The sequence below is a fragment of the Pseudonaja textilis genome, chromosome 12 (genome assembly GCF_049901715.1).
Source record: "Pseudonaja textilis isolate UNSWEBS1 chromosome 12, rPseTex1.2, whole genome shotgun sequence".
Classification (NCBI taxonomy): Eukaryota; Metazoa; Chordata; class Lepidosauria; order Squamata; family Elapidae; genus Pseudonaja; species Pseudonaja textilis.
The window spans coordinates 17684002-17707510 of record NC_142001.1 but is presented as its reverse complement, the minus strand read 5'-3'; the positions used below and the strand labels follow the sequence as shown (position 1 = coordinate 17707510).

Here is a 23509-nt window from a genome sequence, read left to right as displayed (position 1 = left end):
GTAATACACATTTATATCAAATTATAATCTTATATTTTTTTCACATTGTTTGAACATACATAATACTACCACCATTCGGTCCAGGAGGATCCGCAAAGGCAGGAGCGGCAAGGTTTGTTTTAACTCTGTCAGGACAATCCTAGATCTGTGACATTGTCTGCTTCTTTTATTATTAACAAGATTTTTATTTTATCTATATATACAGTGTATAAAAGCGAAATACCCTTCAAGCATCATCACAAAATCTCCAGAACTGTAAAGCCTACAAACTTGAAATTTGGCACGTATCTTCCTATCTTCCTTCCTTCCTTCCTTCCTTCCTTCCTTCCTTCCTTCCTTCCTTCCTTCCCAGTGGTTACAATGCAGTATTGCAGGCTAACTCTAGCCACTGTCAGGAGTTTGATCCTAACCAGCTCCAGGTTGACTCAGCCTTCCATCCTTCCGAGGTGGGTAAAATGAGGACCCAGATTGTTGGGGGCAAGAGGCTGACTCTGTAAACTGCTTAGAGAGGGCTGTAAAAGCACTGTGAAGCGGTATATAAGTCTATGTGCTATTGCTCTTTAATATTCCTTCATTCCAGCAAGGCGAGCTTCCCCCCAAAACCCCCAAAATCCAGAAATTTGCTAGGTTTCGTTGTGCCTAGCTGGCAAAAAAAGAAAGAAAAAGTATGTCGCACAAGGACGGAATACCCAAGACAAAAGGCATCCTCTGTGGAGCTCAGCCAATTTTGCACCCAAGTGACTCAGAGACGGGTGGAGAGCCCTTCACTCAACCCTACATTTGGGTAAAGGCCCTACATTTTGGGAAGAACTTTTTGTGTTTTGGCCTCTGGCTGCGAGCTGTCAACTTGCCATCTTCTCCGGCTTCTAAATTTGGGCTGGTGAGATTTTTGTTTTTGGCCTTTGGGAAATGCTCAGGACCTGGAACGCTTTTTAAGAAACTCCACCTCTTCTCAATCCACGGACACTGACGCTCCTCAACGTTAAGTGGGCGGGAGGAAGGAAACCAGAGTTGTTGAGGGGGTCGGGCTGCCACCGCCATTTAAATTCTTCCTAGTAGAAGCACAGACTTCCAACATCTTCCTGCAACTCAGAGGTTGAAAATTAAAAGGAAAAAAAGAAGAAATTGGCTGCTCTGATCTAACTAGTTCCTATTCATCTAGCACAGGGGTGTCAAACTCCATTTAATTGAGGGCCATGTCAGGGTTGTGTTTGACCCTCCCTCCCTCTCATTATAATCTATCTTCCTTCCTTCCTTCCTTCCTTCCCTTCCTTCCTTCCTTCTAACCTTCCTTCCTTCCTTCCTTCCTTCCTTCCTTCCTTTCTTTCTTTCTTCCAACCTTCCTTCCTTCCTTCCATCCAACCTACCTACCTTCCTTCCTTCCCTTCCCCCCTCCTTCCTTCCTTCTCTTCCCTCCTTCCATCTTTCCTTCCCTTCCCTCCCTCCTGCCTTCCTTTCCTTCCCTCCTTCCTTCCCTTCCCTCCCTCCCTCCTTTCTTTCCTTCCTTCCTTCCCTCTTTATTCTCCTTTCTTCTTCCTTCCCCTCTTTCCTTATTTTTCCTTCCTTGCTCTCTTCCCACCTTTCCTTCTTTTCCTTTGTCTTTCCTCTTTCCCTTTCTCCTCTCCTGTCCCTTCTTGCATGCTCAATTGAAAAAGGGAAATACTTCTCCTTTTGTTTTGAGTTTGTTTTGCTAGCCCACTGCCAGCGAAAACGACCGGATCTGGCCCCTGGGCCTTGAGTTTGACACCCCCGAGCTAGCATTTTGGAGTAAAAGCATCTGCTATTTTGGGAGAAAGCAAAAGGCAAGCAAATTGTTCCCCAGCAGCTCAGAGTGGCTTATTTGGGCCTCTCCTTTCATTTTCTCCCCATAACAACAACTACCCCTGCGAGGTAGTCCAACAACTTAACCCCTTCAGCGCCCTGGCTCTTAGAAGACAGGAAATAGCCCTTAGGACCCCTTAACTTCTTTACACCACCTGACTTTTTTTTAAAAAAAGCGTTTGTGGATAGGTACCAGACAGACAATAGAAGATAGAAAATAGACAAGATAGAAGATGGAAAATAGAAGATAGAAAATAGACAAAGTAGAAGATGGAAAATAGATACATAGAAGATAGAAAATAGACAAGACAGAAGATAGAAAATAGAAGATGGAAAAATAGGTAGAAGATAGAAAATAGACAAGATAGAAGATGGAAGATAGATAACAGAGAAGATAATAATAATAGAGGATGGGTGATGGATGGAAATAGAAAAAAGAAAGAAAGAAAGATAGATGATAGATAGATAGATAGATAGATAGTCAGATAGTAGATAGATAGATAGATAGATAGATAGATAGATAGATAGATAGAGTGCACACATGGATAAATAGATAACACTTAGATACATACACAAGTTGTTGTCATCTTACTGACAGCATTATCTTTATTTTCATTTTGCATCTCAGTTTAAAAGAATAGGTAAGCAGCTACAGAAAAACCCAGTGTTCAGCTAACGTCAGTAGAGATCTATGGGGAACTTCCTTCCAGGTACATAAGCATCTTTTACTTTTAATTTTTTTTCCCCAAAACCACACTTCTGACGTCCCAAGGAGCATGAAATACAAGGCCACCTCAAGATAGATGGAGAAAGCTGTGATTTATGGCCCTGTTTTAAAAGAAAACTCCTAAAACAAGAGAAAAACCCCTCATAATTTTACGGTTGACAGTAATTGAGCTGGCTTGCAGTGAAAATCACTTATAAGGAAGAAACTAATGTTCGCTAAAGCAACACGGGGAAAGGGCTTAAACGAGAACCATATGTAAGAGAGAGTGAGGAAAAAAAAAAGACCATTCAGCCTTTTGTTCTTTTTCCCTTTGTATTTCAGTTGAAATAAACTCTCGTTTCCCCGCATCTCTCCTTGCAAACTAATTTCTGTTACTGGCGCTAAGTTTTCCTGAATGTACAGTGTGCTTTCCCACCTTTTACAACGGCCGCTGCCCTTTTGAGGAGTGTTCTTGGCAGGGCTCCTACCTTCGAAACTGGCCCAATTCATGAGGTCGAGCTCCCATGAGGCCAGCCAAACAGAAGCAGCTGGCTGAAGCCGTTGCAAGAGATTGTGTCCCAGAGCAAATTGTTCCCGTTGAAAACTTTTGCCCCCAATCCATCTGGACCCGATTCGGATGGCAAATTTGGTGGAAATGTTAGGGCCAAAAGTTTTAAATCAGGGGTGTCCAACCTTGGCAAATGAATTCCATGCTGGCTGGGGAAATACTGAGAGTTGAAGTCCACAGGTCTGGGGGATACTAGGAGTTGAAAGAGAGGGGGAGGGAGGGAGAGAGAGAGAGGAAGAGGTAAGGAGGGAGAGAAAGAAGAGAGGGAAGGAAGGAGGGAAGGGGAGGGAGAAAGGGAGGGATAGAAGAGAGAGAGGGAGGGATAGAAAGAGGGAGGAAGAGGGGGAGGGAGGAAGAAAGGGAGGGAGAGAGAAGATAAAGAGGGAAGGAGAGGGAGAAAGGGATGGTGGGGAGGGAGAGAAAGAAGAGAGGGAAGGAAGGAGGGAAGGAGAGGGAGAAAGGGAGGGATAGAAGAGAGAGAGGGAGGGATAGAAAGAGGGAGGAAGAGGGGGAGGGAGGAAGAAAGGGAGGAGGGAGAGAGAAGATAAAGAGGGAAGGAGAGGGAGAAAGGGATGGTGGGGAGGGAGAAAGGGAGGGAGAGAAAGAAGAGAGCGAGGGAAGGAGAGGGAGAGGGAGGGATAGAAGAGAGAGAGGGAGGGATAGAAAGAGGGAGGAAGAGGGGGAGGGAGGAAGAAAGGGAGGGAGAGAGAAGATAAAGAGGGAAGGAGAGGGAGAAAGGGATGGTGGGGAGGGAGAAAGGGAGGGAGAGAAAGAAGAGAAAGAGGGAAGGAGAGAGGGAGAAATGGAGGGTGGGAGGGAGAAAGGGAGGGAGAGAAAGAAGAGGGAAGGAGGGAGAGCGGGAGAGAAGAAAAATAGAGAAGCAAGGATGTTGGCTGTGATGAAAGAACAGAATAAGGAGGATTGTGAGTGAAGAGGAGACACGACAATTTGGGGAGGGGTTACCCATTTTTATTTTATTCAAAACAGGTTAAAACACAAAATAAGAGAACTCGGAAGAAAAAAAATAATCCTAAAGAAGAAAAGAAAACACCCCCAAACAATCAAAGCATTAAAAGAGTGCATGGAAAAAGAGGACGTTATCCGCGTATTATCCCCTCTCGTCGAATACTGGTGAATATTAATCACTGCAACCTTCCTTCCCTCCCCTTGCGAAGAAAAGCCCTCCCATTATTATTATTTTTTTTAAAAAACCACTAAATCTATTTGCAAAACCTTTTGAAGGTTTGGGAGACTTTGGGGTGAGCAAGACAGGGACCAGCCATTGGCAGCTGAGGCGGCGGGGGGGGAGGGGCTGTCACTCTCGTGGTTCAGCGTCTTCCTTTAAACCGGAAAGGAGGGCTGAGTCAGCGGAGACCCAGATGGGGTTCTCTGGTTGACTCTTCGCTCTTTGATGGTGGTTTCGTTATACAACATGTGTCATCCGTCTAAGGAGCCATAAAGACTTGGCTGGGTCGAATGAGAGTCGCCTAGCTGGGCCAGTAATATAGATGTGTTGACTACAGCCATAGCATTTAGACTTATGTACCACTTTATAATGCTTTAGAGCCCTACGTGGTTTTACAGAGTAAGCCTCTTGCCTCCAACAATCTGGATCCTCATCTTACCCACCTCAGAAGGACGGAAGGCTGAGTCAACCTTGAGCCGGTCAGGATCGAACTCCTGACAGTGGGCAGAATTAGCGACAGCACTTAAGACTTATATACCGCTTCACAGCACTTCACAGCCCTCTCTGAGCAGTTTTACAGAGTTAGCTTCTTGCCCCCCAACAATCTGGCTCCTCGTTTTACCCACCTCGGAAGGACGGAAGGCTGAGTCAACCTTGAGCCAGTCAGCATTGAACTCCTGGCAGTGGGCAGAGTTAGTGTGCAATACTTCATTCTAACAACTGGGAAGGAAGGGAGGGAGGGAGGGAGGGAGGGAGGAAGGAAGGAAGGAAGGAAGGAAGGAAGGAAGGAAGGAAGGAAGGAAGGAAGGAATAGCCCTTAGACTTATATACCGCTTTACAGCCTTAAGTGGTTTACAGAGTCAGCCTACTGCCCCTGACAATCTGGAAGGATGGAAAGCTAAGTTAACCTTAAGCTGGTCAGGATCGAACTCCTAGCAGTGGGCAAAGCGAGCCTGCAATAGCACTTAGACGCCACTTCACAGTGCTTTCCAGCCCCCTCTAAGCAGTTTACAGAGTCAGCCTCTTGCCCCCCAACAATCTGGCTCCTCATTTTACCCACCTCGGAAGGAGAAAAGGGGAAAGGAAAAAGAACCCACCACATTTTCTTCAATGAGTCATTTAAAACCTTATCCATTCAAAGCAGACTCGAGTTCACTTGCACTTATTTTGAGCAAGCAACGTTTTTTTTTTGAAAAACCACAACTCTTTTCTTTTTCGTACCATTGTTTCCATCCCCGTCCAAACCGTCTCTCCCTTCCTTCTTTCTGCAAGACAACTCAGGGAACCCTCCTTTTGGATTTAAACCCCCTTCCCCCCCAAAAAAACCTCCATTCTCCCCAACCATTTTAGCCCCTCGGCAGTAGGAATGTTGACATCCTTCTAAAAAAAATGATGCAGACACCTCTGGGAACGAGGAGGGGGGAAAAAAGGGGGATTTCCTATCCTTTGCAAAACAAAAAACCAAAAAAACCAAAACAAAACCAGCCTTCGCTTGCTCTCCTGCGAGCCAGATGGCTGAGCGGTGACTTCAGGGCCCAAAAATCCTCCCTGGGTTCCTGTTTCGTGCTGTCTGCCTGCCAACCTGTCTGTCTGTGGTCACAGCCACCCGCTGTGGGTGAAGTTGGAAGAGGTTGTGCAGTTAGGCGGAGCTGCAAAAAAAAATAAAATAAGTAGGTCACTGGGTCAGGAACAAGTTCTTCTGGTGGTTTAGCAAACGCCTTCCACCCCTGATCGTGTTTATACGGGTTAGGGTGGGGTATGGAGAGGGGGGGAGTGTTGAAATAGGCCTCCTTCCCACCCTCCCTCTCTTTGTGGAAAAAGGCAGAAGAATACGGCACCACCGTTGTGCCAAAAGAAGTGCCATCCCATGGAAACCAGAGTTTGCTCTCAATCAGTGCTGGAGGAGTGAAGAAGGCATTTCCTATTCCGTTGGTTATTACCGTGTTTCCCCCAAAATAAGACCGGGTCTTAGATTCATTTTTGCTCCAAAAGACGCATTATGGCTTATTTTCCTGTTAGGTCATATTTTCAGGGAAATACAATACTAAATGGGTCCATCTGGCTGACAATCTTAACTGGGGCTTATTTTGGGGGTAGGGCTTCTATGATGAGCCTCCTGAAAAATCATGCTAGGACTTATTTTCTGGTTAGGTCTTATTTTCGGGAAAACAGAGTATTATTATTATTATTATTATTATTATTTTAAAGGAGGAAATGGTTTAAAAGCCACTAAAGCTGAGAACCACCCAAATAAACCTTATTTTCAGCGGGTTTGCTTAAACTGGTTCGAGTTTTTCTAACTGGCAGGTGGAGATGAAAACTTTCCCTGTTTTTTTTTCTCATCCGCTTCCACCCTGTTGTAATTTAGCTCTGGTGGAGGGAGGGATTGTGGCTTGGGGAAGTTTGGGAGCTGATGGTCTTAACAGACTAGCCGAGTTGAAAGGGACCTAGAAAGGTCTTCTAGTCCAATCCGTTGCTCAGGCAGGAAACCCTGACCCATTTCAGACAAAGGGGTGTTCCAATCTGAAGAGCAGCAATGAAAAGGAAGGAAACAGGACTAGGATTTTTTTTTTGACTTGCTTCTGCTTTGCTTTGTTTTATTAATTGAGTTATTAAATTTCTTAGTGAGCCACTAGAAGTCAAGAGGAACATACGTGCCAAATTTTAAGTTTGTAGGCTTTACGGTTCTGGAGATTTCGTGATGATGCATGAGTTTTACATATATATTTTGCTACAACATGTAAATCAGCTGTTCAGTATCCACGCATTGGCGTTGTAGCAACGCTTGGCAGAATCTCATCTGCCAAAATGTTGCTACAACTTAAAAGCACAACTGAATGGAAAAACCATACAAAGCTGAATACCATAATGGTACCACGAAAACTTAAGAAAATACACACATATCACACACACACACACACACACACACACACACATATGTGGATCTTTGGTTATTCAGTTTTCTCCCATATAAAAATTGGAAGTATCTAGCGACGTTTCGATGAAGTCTCATTCATCATCTTCAGGCTTGTGTCTTTGGCTTTGTGTTTCTCAGAGTAAGAAGCACAATGCCAAAGACACTCTTTACTCTGAGAAGCACAAAGCCGAAGACACAAGCCTGAAGATGATGAATGAGACTTCATCGAAACGTCGCCTAGATACTTCCAATTTTACGCTGGAGAAAACCCGAATAACCAAAGATATATATATATATAAACCTGTAACCAGGCAAGGTTTCTGCCTTTAAATCGTTCCTTGTTAGCACCTCGTCACATCCTTTCCTTTGCCACAATCCACGTAACATAATACCATTGGGAGGTCTTGCGTTCAAAAATAAGACCTTACGAAGACGTCTTCCCGGTGGGGAAGGAAAATAATCCAGGCAAATGACATCGGCTGCTTTCTGACAGCTGGAGGTGTGAAGAAAATAAAAATATTTGGGAAATGAAGCCATGGATTTATTCAGTAATGTCGGCACGCACGAAGTTGAGCCCACGCCCCTAAAAATGGGATTCTCCACAATGCTCGCTTTAAAAAGCTTGGAAAGGATGGGAAATAGGAAATCGCTGTGGGTTCTTCTCGGGTCAAGCCGCAGCTAGGGAAGAGGTCCAGATGACGTTGAGGCATGATATGACTCCAGATCCAGGAAATGCATCCAGCTGTTTGGAAGTTGAGGTTTTTTAAGAAGAATTTGAGAAATTCGTTTGACTCGTCTCCCAAGACAATCACTTTGCACTGGAAGCCTCGGGTTTTTTTTCTAGCAAACAGCAAAATACCCGGCTTGGAAGAAGCCTTGATATCTGGAATACGTTTGTATTTAAGGAGTGCGTCGGATGCGGGGTTTAATTCAAATTGGAAGCCATTTTGGGGAAGGGGGAAGAGTCTCAGAGGGATGTAGGGGGAAATGGAGATCCCCTTGAGCTGTAGCAATTAAAGCAGGGTATAAATTTATTTATTAGATTTTTATCCTGCCTTGACTTCTTTATAAGTAACTCAGGAACACGCCTGCTGCTTCTTCCTCCTGTTTCCCTGCCAGCAACCCAGCAGGTTGGGTTGAAAGAGGTGGACTGGCCCAGAATCAACCACCCAATTTTTGTGTCTAGGAAAGGACTAGAGCTCACCGTCTCCTGGTGGTTGGCCCAAAGTCACCCAGCTGGCTTTCATGCCTAAGATGGGACTAGAACTCACCGTCACCTGGTTTCTAGCCTGATGCCTTAACCATTAGGCCAACCCTAACGATAAATTTCATAACTACATTAATAAAACAAAACAAAGTCTTCAATTTTTCGAATTGACCATCAGAGCATTTAGTATTTCCTATGTTATTATTATTAACACGCTCTGATGCTAAGGAGTTCTACTCCCCCTCCCCACCTGAAAAGAAATCTCTTCCAAAGGCAAAACACAAGCAGAGGATTTTCAGTTTCAGTTTCACAGCACCAAGCAGCTTTAGTCCAGAACAGTTGAGCTAAGCCACGCCCAGGTTCCTTGCTGTCTCCTTCTTGCTCACACAGCATATAATTTTTCAGTTTCCAAGCAGCTCTCAACTCTCTCACACACTGACAGGACGCTAGCCAGATGAATACCGATGGAGCATCCCTGTGGCCACGTGATCAAAATTCAGACTGCTCAGCAACTGACTCCTATTTATGACGGGCACGGTGACCCCCGGGGTTAGGCGATCCCCTTTTACGACCTTCTGACAAGCAAAGTTGACGGTTCACTTAGGGTTGTTTCCTAACTTAACCACCGGAGGGATCCGCTTAACAACGGTGGCAAGAAAAGTCGTAAAATGGGGCAAGGGTCCCTCAGCAAATGTCCCGCTCAGCCAACATAAACTCTGGGCTCGGCTGATGTCGTAAGTCAAGGGTTACCTGCATTCTGAGGAATCTTCTCCAAACGTTCAAAGACTCTTCATCCTCCCCCTCCACAGAACGTCTAGGGAGATTCTCCGTCATCCCAAATCATGGTTGTCCCCAAAGGTACTTTTTTGTTCCTAAGAGGCAACAGGACTTTTTGGGTTTTTTTCTTTGAAGACGTTTCGCTTCTCATCCCAGAAGCTTCTTCAGCTCTGAGAGCAGAAGCTTCTGTCATGCCCCTGTTAGAATCTGACTCTGAGGGAGAGGTGGAACAGCCAACAGGGAGTGGGAGTGTGGCTCCGGAGGTTGTGGAGGAAACTGGGGAAGGACAGAGGCCAGCTGGGCAGTCAGAGGAAGACCCAGGCCCCATCCCCTCTTCATCCTAGGGCACGGAGGGAGGAGCGGATAATGGAGAAACATGAATGGCATGGTCTATGGGGGAGGAAAGGGCCCTGATCCCCTTCATGGGCTGCAGCTGTGAGGACTGTTTAAAAGGACAAACTGCGCATGGGCCAGTGCTCGAAACAAAGCGTGAAATAATTCTAGTCTTTCAGTTCTTATCTCAGTTCTGGCGTCCTTCCCAGTGTGTGTATTTCGATATCTGTGGACGTTTTCAAGCCCTTCTCCTGCCTGGTCTCCTTAATAGCTTCAGTGTGGTTTGTGTTGCTTTTTTTTTCCCGATTTATAATTTATGTGTATTTTGAGTTTGAATGGAAGTTCTTCCTTTTCGCAACTGTTTGTGGGGGAGTTTTATTTCCAGTCAATTGAACTTTTGAAGCCAAGTTGAAGGAATTAAAGGGACTTCCCCTGTTTTTGTGACTTTGTTGCTTTTGTACCCCCACCCTGGGTCATCACAGCTTCTGAGAGAAGCCAAGAAAGCTTCTCAGATGGGAAGCGAAACCTCTTCAAAGAAAAAACGGAAAGTCCAAGCTGCCTCTTGGTGAGGGGGAAAAAAGGCACCTTTGGGGACAACCATTCTCTGCGCAAGGAAACTGTGTGATCTATGGCAACCTTGGCTTCTTAGATGACTCTTCTTGGCTGGGTTAGGCAGACAAACACCCCCCTTCCTTGCCTTTAGGGTTAGCCCAACCCTCGGAGATGTGTGCCGACATGTAGGAGAATCCGCCCGCGGCCAATTAGCTGTGCCGCAGTGAAGGACGAGGCAGGCGATGCCCGTCATTTCACTTTTGGTCTTGAAATTCCAGAGGTGCTGGTCTCTGGAAATCTGGTGGCTGCGCTAATGTAACTGCAAGGCAGAACAAAAGTAGAAGAAGCTGTGTAATTGGTGCCTGGAGGATTTGCATGTAGTTACTGAGAACGCAAACATGCACATTGTGCAGAGTTATTACTTGCTAAATGAGGAACGCAGATTTGAGGCCAAAAGAAACACAATTAGTTTAGAGGTTGTGTGGTTCACCTCTAGGCTAGGCATAACGAAGAATGCCATGGGATTTACCACGTGGAGAAGGACCTGTTTTGTGATCATAAGAAGTTCATCAACTCCAATTATTTTAATCTGAATAAACGGTATAGTTTTCACGGTGAGGTTTTGCATAGAACTTGAACATTGATTGGTACATTTTTAACATGAAGAGTCAAAACGAAAAGGGCTCTCCTTTTCATTATGAGCTCAAGGACCAGGTAACTCTGGAATGGTGTTGAGATGAGAGCTGAGTTTTTTGTCTATATCAACACCTGGTCCAAGATAATAGATTAAAATGGACTTGTGCTGAGTTCACAGCTGAGAAGAGCTGCCCCAGGCATTTGTCTTTCATTTGGAAAAGGACCAAGAAAATGGATGTCTTTTGATTTAGGGTCAAAATCAAATGTTATTCAGGCACTTATCTAATTCCCAGATCATGGATTTTTTTAAAAAAAGGTGCCTTTCATATTTCATCACAGTCAATGGCCAATGCAACTGAGGAAATTTTGAAGCATCAAAAATATCTGCAAAAAAGTGACAAAAATACAATTGAAGAGATTCATGAGAATGGAAGAGATTCATGACCAAAGTATGGCTAGTTATCTACCCCTCTGTTGGCTGATTATCATTTAACGACGATGCTTGAAAATATAAATTTGTAGAAGATCATTGGCAGACGGATAAGAGATAAAAGCTTCCTGCTGGAAGCCAGCTCTCCTTATTAAAATCCAACCTATGTGTACCAGAATACCAGAGTTGGAAGGGACCTTGGAAGTCTTCGTTAATCCTAAATTTGTTCTCTCCTTGATTAGTTTCCATGCATTGCTTCTTGTCAAACTCAGCTGGTTTGGAGAAGAGGTTGACCCCATCTTCTTCTTTGTAGCAACCTCTTAAATATTGCAATGCTTCTATCACGTCAACCCTAGTTCTTCTTTTCATTAAACAAGACATACCTATTGGTAATTCCTGCATCCATTCTTCATATGGCAATATGCTGACTCTGTTAACTGCTTAGAGAGGGCTGTAATTCCTCGTGTGTCCAATCACACTTGGCCAATAAAGAATTCTATCTGTCTGTAAAGCACTATAAAGCGGTATATAAGTCTAAGTGCTATTGCTATATATGTTTTAGTTTCCAGCCCTCTCATCATTCTTGTTGCTCTTCTCTGCGTTCTTTCTAGAATCATAACATCTTTTTTTAATCACCGTTCTGACAACACCATATTTCTTTTCTCTCTCTCTTGACTTCTCACTTCCCCGTACAGAACTACAAGGAAAGCCCATAACTTCATATCAGAGCATTTATTGGCCGTTTCTCTTGGTGGCACCACCTTTTAATGTCTACCTAAAGATGTTGGATGAGCTCCAATGCGTGCCGTGATTTAAGTATCATTTCAATGAAGAACGGGCAAAACAGTGTTCCGCCTGCCTCCCTCATGCTCCAAATGTAGGTTAAGGTGCTTGCCAAATTTACCCAAATGTACCGCGATGATTGATCTGCGACTTAGCCCATCTCCAGGGCACCACCAGTCTAGCTGTCATTTCTCTTTTCTTCTTCGGACTTGTTGGAGTTTCTGATCAGACAAGTTTGTCCAGTTTCTATTTCTTCTTCTCCTCCTTCTTCTTCTTCTTCTCCTCCTCCTCCTTCTGCCGAGGATTTCAACACCCAACCAAGCCTCTTTGATTGGCGAAGATCAAAGGTCTTTTGACTACGGGATGGAGGACTTTTGATGATGACCACTTAAGGTTCACCAGAGAGCATCAAACATGGGTTTTATTTATTTGCCCCATTATACAGGTGGGCTGGCTACCCATCCCAGAATACAGACCTTTGGCATGAATTCTTCTTCCCTGAAGCCACACCTGGTCGGTGGAACTCTCTGCCAAGGGAGATGGATTTGGCACTCCTCCCTGATGACAGTTTGTTACAGAAGGCCTTGTTGTAGCAGGATTTGGGGCTGGCTGATTGATGAATTATTTTTCTAATCCTGGCCGTTCCATTTTTTTAGTTGCAGGTTCTCGGTTGTCTTTCTGCCGTTCGTTTTAAAGAAAGCTTTTAAATCTCTTTTTTCTTCTTCCATTTTCCTAGCTTTTGAAAAACAAATGGACAGATCATTGTGTGTGTTTTTTTAATAAGCAGATAACTAAATGTTTTTTAACAAACGAACATGAATTCCTTGTTGTTTTTATCTAAGATTACTCCCTTATAATAGGTGTTCATTCTACAGTATAAACAGGGGGCAAAATCTTTTTTTTAAAAAAAAACAATCTACCTCCCCTTGACATATTTTTTTCCCCAGTTTGCCTGTATTCAATAAAGAAGATGCTAATTTATTAATTCACTATAATCTCTCCTTTAAAAAGGACTCAGAGAAGCTAATGGGGATAGCTTACCGTGGTGTTGAAAATGCAATCCGTAGGTAAAGCAGCAATTTGGAAAAAAGACATCTCGATCTGGAGTTAGGGAAAAGCAGGAATTCACCTGCAGTTTCTTGCTGAGGAACGAAAAAGTTGGAATTAAAAAAAAAAAGTTACAGGCTTACAGGAAAGAAATCCAAAGCAAAAAATAAAATGAGAAATGAAACCCACATAGAAATGGGGGTGATTGTGGGAAATGCAAGACTGGGGATAACTCACTCAAGCATCGGTTCAAACGGTCGGTAAATGGTAAACCAAGGGTTGTAAGTTGAGGATTCTTCCCCCCAATAATAATCATAATCATAATAATAATCCTGCTTTGTTTTTGGAGCTGTTTGAGGCCAAATGCAGAGTAGAAAGGATTTCTCCAGTAATAGTGTCAGGACTCTAACAAATCCACCCCCATTCGAATCATAAGTCTCTAGCCACATATCTCGGAGTAAAAAAAAAAAAAGATTTATTAGAAGCGCTCATGTTGGCTGGGTGCAGCTGACACTAAAATACATCATCCATTTCCTCCTTGACCCTGGTTGTCCCCCCACCCAGGGGTGGGATGCTACCAGTTCTGCCTGGTTCTATAGAACCGGTAGCTCTGAAGACCAGCAGCCACCAAACCGGTTCTGTGTTTGCTGCTGTTTGGCCCACCCGGCCGCCTGGGCTCTTACCTGTCCTTTATTTCCTGCTTTTTCAACCTCAGCTGCTTTGCGCGGCACAGCTGAGGTTGAAAAAAGCAAGGAAAAAGAGGCTCTTCATATGCTGCGTACCTGCATGCAGCACTTTTCCGCTGTCTGGGTGGCACAGCTGAAGGGTTTTTTTTAAACATGCACATGCAGCACAACATAGTCACCGAACCAGTAGTAACACCGGTTGAATCCCACCCCTGCCTCCACCCCCTGGATGTATATTCTCCAACGGGACACATCCATAGCCAAGAGTCATCAATCGAGCTCTCCAGTAATAATCTTGTGCACCAACAGCTTCGGGCTGCCAAAGTGATTATCTGAGGCATTTAAGGAATGCACTGCTTTCCCAACTCCCTTTCTGCTGGCAACTAAAAAGATCAAAGGAATATTATTTTTTTGTTTTTTAGTTGACAAATAGCACCCATTGCATAAAATAAAACAAGGTGCGAAACCACCTCAATGGAGCCTGACATTTATGTTGCTAAGCAAGACATTTGTTAAGTGAGCTTTCCCTCCATTTTATGACCTTTCCTGCCCTGGTTGGTAAGTGAATTATTCAGTTCGTAACATGGCGGTTCAGTGAACCTGGTTTCCCCATTGGCTCAGCTCGTTAGAAGGTCGCAAACAGAGGAATCACATGATCCCTGGACACTGCGGCCATCATAAGCATGAATCAATTGTCACATGGGGATGGTACAACGGTCGTAAGTGTGAGGAATGGTCATAAATCACCTTTTTTCAGTGCCATTGTACTTCTTGGTTGTACAAACGGTTGTAATTTGAAAACTACCTGCCCAATGTACCCATTTTTTTCCCCCAAGGGGAGAAAGCGAAGCCCTCTTTATAAAAACAGGGTGCGTTTTATGAGTAACCAGAGGTCAGAGCCACTCATAATTATAACTGTGAAAATTAAATTTGATCCCATTCCAAGCCAGGCCCTCCCTGGTTTAAATGAGCTTCGGGCCAATAAAGTCGATCTTGAAATTCCTGTTTAGGCGGAGAAATGCCTGTAAAACTTTCTCGGAGAACAAAAGAAGATTTATGTGTGTGTGTGTGTGTGTGTGTGTGTGTGTGTGTGTATATATATATATATATATATATATATATATATATATATATATATATATATATAATATAATATATTATATATATATATTATAATATATATATATATTATAATATAATATAACATAACATTATATATATATATATATATATATATATATATATATATATATATATATATATATAAAAACACATACTGGGACTTTGGCACCGCAGAAAAGGGTGCAAATGGAGTGTGTGTAGGAAGGGGTGGGGAAGGAATTGACGTGAATGAGCTATGAAAACAGGGGCTTTGTTGTGGTTCGTAGGGAAACGCAGCTCGGCAGCTCGGTGACGGAAGAGAATTTGGCTTAATTCATCGGTGACCTTCAAATCCCATCACTTGGGAACGACGTGCTCTTTAAAACAGCCTCTTAATGTTCCCCCCTCCAAGCCCCCATTCAATATTTAAATAAAAGAGGCAGCTTTCAGTAGAATAGCTAATGGATTCCAATTACAACCTGCTTATTCTTTTCCTAAACAAAAATAAATAAATGCAGAATAAAGAGAGGTGAAAGGGACCTCAAAGGTCGTCTAGTCCAACCCCCTTCTCAGGCAAGAAACCCTATACTCTTTGAGTTTTGCAATGCATTACATTAAAGTGTGCAACAGCAGCAGCTGCCCAAAAGGAGAATACAATCCTGGGTTGTATAAACAGAGGCACAGAATCAAGATCGCGTGAAGCATCAGTGCTGCTTTATAAAACCCTAGTAAGACCCCCACCTAGAAAACTGCATCCAGTATTGGTCACCACACTACAAAAAAGAGGTTGAGACTTTGGAGAAAAGTTCAGAGAAGAGCAAGTAAGGTGATCGAAGATCTGGAGACTAAAACATATGAAGAAGAGCTGCAGGTTCTGGGGTTGGCTGGTCTAAAGAAAAGAAGAATTAGGGGAGGTTTTTAAGAAAAGATTGGACAGTCCCTTGTCTGGGATTGTATAGGTTCTCCTGCTTGAGCTGGACTAGAAGACCTCCAAGGTCCCTTCCAGCTCCTATTCTATTCTAAATATCTCAGGCAAATGGTTGTCCAATCTCTTCTTAAAAATTTCCAGTGTTGGAGCATTCACAACTTCTGGAGGCAAGGAGTTCCACTGGTTAATTGTTTTCCCTGTCACAAAATTCCTCCTTAGTTCTACGTTGATTCTCTCCTTGGTGAGTTTCCACCCATTGCTTGGAAAAATAAGTTGACTTCCCTCTTTTTTTGTGTCAGCTCCTCAAAAATTGGAAGACTTCTATCATGTTCCCCGTAGTTCTTCTTTTCTTTAGACATATCCAGTTCCAGCAACCGTTCTTTATATGTTTTTAGCCTCCAGTCCCCTAATCATCTTGGTTGCTCTTCTCTGCTCTCTTTCTAGTGATGGGCCATCTGCTAAAATAAAGCCAGGTCATGGCACACACTTCAAAGTAAATTAGGAAGCCGGAGTCTGTCTGGCAAGAACAACAAATATCCACAGTGTCTAAATCTTGTAACAATCCTGGCTAACTGGAAAGCTGATAAAAGTAGCATGAGTTAGCCAACTTGGTTAGCCAACTCAGCTAGCAGTTAGGTCTGCAGCTAATCAAATGTGTATTAGATAATTCCTAGGGCATTCATTAGCCAAGACTTGGGAACAGGGACAGCTAGAGATCAATAGAACAAATCGTAGAATTATTACTAAAATGTTTATTAGATGATTCTTATTCTTATTATCTCGCTTTCTCCCACCTTCTCCTTGAGTGAAAATGGATAAAGCGTACTCGATCCTTTGTTCTGGACTCTCGGCATTTTGGCCAGGAGCCCTTTTCCTTGGGGTACTCCAATAAAAAGCCACCAGCAAAGCCTGCACCTCGTGTCTGGAGTCTGTCATGGGCTTTGGCACCAAGCTCAGACGCAAACTGGGGACAACACTAGAGTCTCAACATCTTTTACACTTACAACCTTTGCACTAATAGTTTCTCTAAATGCAGCCAGGCTTACTGGATGCTTATTCTGGTTGTTGTTTTTTTTTTGCACTTGGGAAGATACGGTTGTGACGTTAGCAGAGGGAGATAATCTTTTAAAAAAAAACCAGTGCCAAATAATTTCTCCGCTGAAAAACAAACCCGGGATGGGGTTTTCTTGGAAAATACTTAATGAGCTTATTATGAAAAGGAGTTTCTCCCCTCCTCCCAACTCTCTTTGCCTCTAGATAATTTACTTTTAAATCCATCCATTTGTGGTGGAGTTTGAAGGTCCTTTATGACCATTATTTACTTTCACATTACTTCCTCGAGAGTACAAGAAAGAATATCTGCAATATTTTTTTTTTCCTGCCCATCTCCTCTAAGAGGAGATTGTTTTAAGTTCAAGGTCAATTTTATCAGGGTAAATAAAGAATATTTTGTCTAGCGATTCCTTTTACTGTAGGATAAATGTGTTGGCAGAATAGTTTTTGAAACAGCACGAGCTTCTTCTTCACTGAACTGAGGAAGTAGAATATAACATAATAGCAGAGTTGGAAGGGTCCACAGAGGTCTTCTAGTCCAACCCCTTGCTCAGGCAGGAAGCTCTATACCATTTCAGACAAATAATTGTCCTATTCCCTTCTTGAAGACCTCCAGTGTTGGAGCATTCACAATTTCTGGAGGCAAGTTGTTCCACTGATTAATTGTTCTGACTTTCAGGAAATTTCTCCTTAGTTATAGGTTGCTTCTCTCCATTCATTGCTTCTTCTTCTACCTTCAGGTGCTTTGGAGAATAGCTTGATTCCCTCTTTCTTTGTGGCAGCCCCTGAGATATTAAAAGACTGCTATCATGTCACCCCTAGTCCTTTTTCTCAAACTAGACCTAGCCAATTCCAGCAACCGTTCTTCATATGTTTTAGCCTCCAGTCCCCTAATCTTCTTTGTTGCTCTTCTCTGCACTCTTTCTAGAGTCTCCTAAATTGTCCGTACATTGTTCTTTTTCATTTTACATATGAAAAAAAAAACCTATTGATAATAAGGTATTGAGAATCAAAACCTATTGATAACAAAAACACACCTATATATCTGCACACATGTTAACCTAAATGTTCAGTATTTCACCAGTTTGTTTTCTTGGCTATCCCTGGCATTCTTCAATCTCTGTGACCTGCCAAAATTACTAAGAGACAAGGCCTCCCTCATATCTCTTGGTCTGTTTTTGATTGGAAGCAGCATTTCTTAAAAAAAAAAAATCTGTTCTATTTTCTAATGTATTCTCTTGGATGGATCATATCTATGAAATCCCAATTCCCTGCAACCATAAGGCCCCGTTTGCAAATTTCTACCAGGCCTGGAGTTCAAGAGAAAAAAAGAATCACAACATGTCATCCACACAATTAAAAAAACCGCAATCCATTAGCCAAAATGCAATCCATTACATTTCCCCAGTCTGTCATTTTGGACCTTCCATAAATGTGGTTTTTGACCCTCAGTTTATATTTGTCTCTCTCACCATAAGTGACATTATCCCCATCAGTGGTTTGACAGCATCCCCTGGGAACAGGGCTCCCTTAAAAGAAAGCCACGGGGGAGAAGGAATTGCCTGCCATATCCCCAGATGGATCCATCATTATGTATGAAACTTGGTTTGCAAAGCATGCCACGAGTTGAAGTGGCATTTTGAACTGAAGCTGACTCACGGGAAGAAACTAGCAATTTGCTCCGCAGGCCTCTGGTAAGTTAAGTGGAGGGAAGAGAAGCAGAGAACAGTCTCATAAACGGGAAAAAAATACGCATTTCCCAGAGAGTAACAGAATAACAGAGCTGGAAGGTACCTTGGAGGTCTTCTAGTCTAACCTTTTGCTCAAGACGGAGACCCTGTACCACTCCAGACAAGTGGCCACCCAGTCTCTTCTTAAAAACCTCCAGTGATGGAGTACCCACATCTTCCGGGGACAAGCCCTTGATTGATGGATGTCATCCCCTCGTCCTTTTTATCGTAGAATAACTGCATTGACAAAGAAATTTTGGAAAGTCTATGAGATTGTTCCCTCTACCAAGGAAGTGGAATATAACAACCTAACCTAACATTAACATAACACAATACAATATAACAACAATATAACAACATAACAAAATACAACAACAAAACACAACACAGCAACACAACTAAGAACATAACAACATTGTAACAACATAACACAACGACACGTTCTTCTTTTCCTCGACTCCAAACCATGGATAAAGTTTGCTCCAGACTTCATAGTACTCTGGTTTCACCCTTATCCTTAATTTCTAGAGTTAGTCTGTCCATCTCTGCGCAGACGGTTTATAGGAATGAAAGTTAAAGTTTTGTACGTTAAAGACAATGAAATATAATGGACAAATACGATTTGAATATAAAGACTTTAAGGGGGAAAAGGAGATGGAAAAGAAGCTAGGTTGTAAATATGTATATAAATGCAAATAGAAACAAATATGTAACCAGCATTAAATTAACAATGTAGGAAAAAAGGAAAAATCAATGGCTATACCTACTTTTATGCTATGGTATGTATGGCCAAAATGATGGCCAAGAAAGTTGCACTGGGTTCAATTGTTTTTAATGTTTACTTCATAAAAATTTATATATATATATAAAACATAACATAACACAACTAACATAACAATATAACATAACAACACAACATAACAATATAACAACATAACACAACACAACAATAACAACAATATGACATAACATAAAATAACACAACACAACATAACAAACATAAGATAACAGACTGTCTTACTGGCTTAAGAACTGCCGCGATCCATTTAACAACGGAGGCAAGAATGTGGACCAAAGCTCACTTAACCAAATGTCTCACTTATCCCCAGAAATTTGAGGCTCGATTGTGGTTGTTAAGTTGAAGACTGCCTGTATATTTTTCTTAATGCAAAATTCAGACAACAGATAACAGATAATGGGACCTTGGAAGGGATCTTCTAGGTCATCTAGTCCAACCTCCCCCCCCCGCCCAAGCAGGAGACCCTATGCCATTTCTGACCAATGGCAGTCCAGTCTCTACTTGAAAGCCTCCAGGGATGAAGCTCCCACAACTTCCAAAGTTCCATGGGTTGATAGTTTCTCACTGTCAGAAAATCTCTCCTTATTTCTAGGTTGAATCTCTCCTTGGTCAGTTTCCATCCATTCTTCCTTGTCTGGCCTTCAGGTGCCTTGGAAAATACCTTGTGGCAGCCCCCTCAAATATTGGAAGATGCTCTCCTGCCTCCCCTGGTCCTTCTCTTCCCTAGACCAGCCAAGCTCCGTTCCTGCAACTGTTCATCGTATGTTTGAGTCTCCAGTCCCCTCATCATCCTGGTTGCTCTTCTCTGCACCCTTTCTAAGAGTCTCAGCATCTTTTTTATAGTGTGGTGACCAAAACTGGATGCAGTACTCTAGGTATGGTCTTACTAAGGCTTTATAGAGCGGTATTAGTACTTCCCTTGATCTCAATTGTATCCCTCTGTTAATGCAACTTAGGATTGCATTCGCTTTTTGGGCTGCTGCTGCACACGGCTGGCTCACATTTAGCTGGTTGTCCACTAAGACTCCAAGATCCCTCTCCCAGTTCCTGCTATTGAGCCTGGTTTCACCCAGTCTATATTCAAGGAAAGAAAACATAGCTTTTATCCTGGCCTTACCTCACCTCCCTGTCAGGCCTTCATTCTGGAAACAAACTGTCCTCATTTTACACCTTCAATGCAAATATCACTTTCCAAGCGAGCTCCAAAATAATGCCGGCTTTTAGCTGAATGTTTCGCGGCCTGCTTAATAACTTTGCCTCTTCTGCCTGGACTGTTTATTTTTCAATGTGCCATGTTGATATTTTCATCTTTTTTTTAAAAAAAAAAGTTTTTTAAAAATTGGAGTTTACCAAACAGGCTGATGGAGCCTTGCTCAGAATATTTTTCTTCCGTGAGTTTATTTTAAAGAGCGAGGCCAGGTGCCAACGAGGATAAGGGTTTCTGGAAGCCAGTTTAGACGTGTGAAATTGTCTCTTCCGTACAGCCATTAAAGGCACATTCAGCAAACATGATTCTTTTTTTCAAAAGGAAGAAGTGATTGATCTCGCTTGAAACTGCTTTTATGGATCGCAGCGTACGAAATTGGCTTTTTACTGTTCCAAACAATTGCAAATAGACCATGGTTCTTTTTCTTTGGGTCTCCTTGATGAAAAGAAAAACCCTATAGGAAATGTACGTAGTTTTTAGACTGCAATAATCCAGGGTTTTTCAAACTTGGGAACTTTGAAGACGTGTGTAATTCAACTCCCAGAATTCTGGAAGTTGAATTCCACGCACCTTCACCTTCCCAAGTCTAAAAAAAATAATAATACGGATCTAGACTGCTTTGGAGGACTCCCAGTTTAAAACATGTTAAGATGTCCATAATTTGATTCCCTGTAAACAGAGACTCCAGTTGAAGAGGATATAAAGAGGGCACATTCATCTGGATAGAAAAATCAAATCAAAAGCAAAAATGTTGATCATAATGAAATAAGTGATACTACGTATTAGGTCATGTAATAGTTGAGATTTGCTCAAAAAGAATCATGTGAATTTATAATTAAAGTCTGATAAGGTGTTAATAATAATATAACATAGTCGATATATATGAATTATCATTTAAATCTAGAAGGGAAAGACTGCTGATATTGTGCACAAAAGATATGCACCAACTGACACACTGTACAATGGGAAGATGGTTTTATTTGTTATTTTGTGTTTGTTTATGTTTGTTGTTCAAAGCAAACCCAAACTGCTTCTATCTCCTTCAAAAATGTGTTGTTTTTGAAGGAGATAGAAGCAGTTTGGGTTTGCTTTGAAAGTTTTCCCTCCTACAACTAAACCTGGGAGATAGGCACCATCAAAAGCCTGCACTGTGCTACAAAAAAGACGTTACCAAAAAGATATCGAGACTTGGGAAAAAGTTCAGAGAAGAGCAACTAAGACGATTAAAGGCCTGGAGACAAAAATATATGAAGAACGGTTGCAGGATTTGGGTTTGGCTAGTTAGTGAAGAGAAGGACCAGGGGAGACATGATAGCAACCTTCCAACATTTGAGGGGCTGCCCCAAAAAAGAGGGGGTCAGTTTATTCTCCAAAGCACCATAAGGCAGGAGAAGAAACAATGGTTGGAAACTGATCAAGGAGAGAAGCAACCTGGAATTAAGGAGAAACTTCCTAACTGTGAGGACAATTAACCTGGGGAACAGCTTGCCACCAGAAGTTGTGGGTGCTTCACCACCGGAGGTTTTTAAGAGCCTTTCCTTCCTTCCTTCCTTCCTTCCTTCCTTCCTTCCTTCCTTCTTTCCTTCCTTCCTTCCTTTGTTTAAAAAAGGGAAGAGGTCTAAAGAAACAGAAATGGTGTAGGGTCTCCTGCTTGGGCAGCGGGGTTGGACTAGATGACCTACAAGGTCCCTTCCAACTCTGTTAATCTGTAAACTATCCAAACAGACCCAACAACTCTTAGAAACGTCCAGCCGAAGCAGCTGATAGGAAAACCCAGCACCGAGTCCCAGGCGACCTGGAAGGCTCCCCTTCTCTCCCCTTCGGCCCGATCTCGCTCTTTTGCACCCCTCGGTTTGGAGCAAGGCAAGAAATGCGGCTTATAGTCTCAGCCAGGTCGCCTTTAGGCCAGCCACTCTGGCTTAATCCCAAAAAGCATGCAATGGCAAACCACTTTTCAAAACTCTAGCCAAAAGAAAAAGAAGAAGTAGGGGATGTTTTGGAGGGCTGGAAGCAGCCCAGAGGAGAAGAGTGCTCCCACTGGCATCCCTCTGGGATCCAGGAGCACATTTGACAGATTTAACCGAGTTGGAAGGAACCTTGTAGGTCATCTAGTCCAACCCCCGCTTTCTAAGCACAGGACACTTTGCACCATTTCTGACCGATGGCAGTCCAGTCTCTTCTTGAACGTCTCCAGGGATGAAGCTCCCACAACTTCCGAAGGTCAAGCCACGCCACTGAATAACAGAACGACAGAGTTGGAAGGGACCTTATAGGTCATCTAGTCCAACCCCCGCTGCCTAAGCACAGGAGACTTTGCACCATTTCTGACCGATGGCAGTCCAGTCTCTTCTTGAACGTCTCCAGGGATGAAGCTCCCACAACTCCCGAAGGTCAAGCCACGCCACTGAATAACAGAACGACAGAGTTGGAAGGGACCTCGTAGGTCATCTAGTCCAACCCCCCCACCCTCCCGCCCAAGCAGGAGAGCCTTACACCATTTCTGACAAAGGGCGGTTGATTTAGCCCGGGGAACCCCTGCAATTCGAGCCCACCTGCCCCTTTCCCTTTCCTTGCAGCGCGGGGGTCCCCGAATGGAGCCCCCTCCCATCCCCGGCCATCCTCCTCCGCCAAGATGCACCAACCATCCTCTGCGCGCCTCCCTGGCTCCCTCTATAGCTCGGCCGGCTCCGCTGGCGAGGAGCTGACCTACTTTCCGTGCCAGGCTCCCCAGCGCCGACGGGAACGCGCGCCCGCCCGCGCGCCCCCTCCATCCCTCCCAGCCCCCCTCGTCCCGTTCCCCCCCCCCAGGCCCGGGTCGCGCACCAAGCTCGCCGGCCTCCTCTTTCTCTCCGCGCAGCCACCGCTCAGGATGGCGCGCTCCCCCGCCTGGGCGCGCTCTCTCCTCCCGCGTGCCCGCGCACCTCCGCCTGCCTCGGGAGGGAGGGAAGGAGGGAGGGAGGGAGGGAGGGAAGGAAAGAAAAGAGGGAGGGGGGAGGCAAAGAAGGAGGGAGGGCTAAACTCCAGCCGCGGTTCGCCGGAGTT

General features: G+C 43.5%; 1 long non-coding RNA gene across 2 annotated transcripts; it reads right to left on the bottom strand.

Moving 5' to 3' along the window:
- Positions 1–10254: 10254 nt before the first annotated feature.
- On the bottom strand, positions 10255–18686 carry LOC148124791 (uncharacterized). Of its 2 annotated transcripts, none has more exons than XR_015745078.1 (3): positions 18548–18686; positions 12958–13058; positions 10255–10386 (listed from the first exon to the last, which is right to left on the bottom strand). It is a non-coding gene; the product is annotated as an uncharacterized LOC148124791 (long non-coding RNA). The 2 variants fall into 2 exon arrangements; XR_015745077.1 differs by lacking the exon at positions 10255–10386 and adding an exon at positions 12515–12652.
- Positions 18687–23509: the final 4823 nt, after the last annotated feature.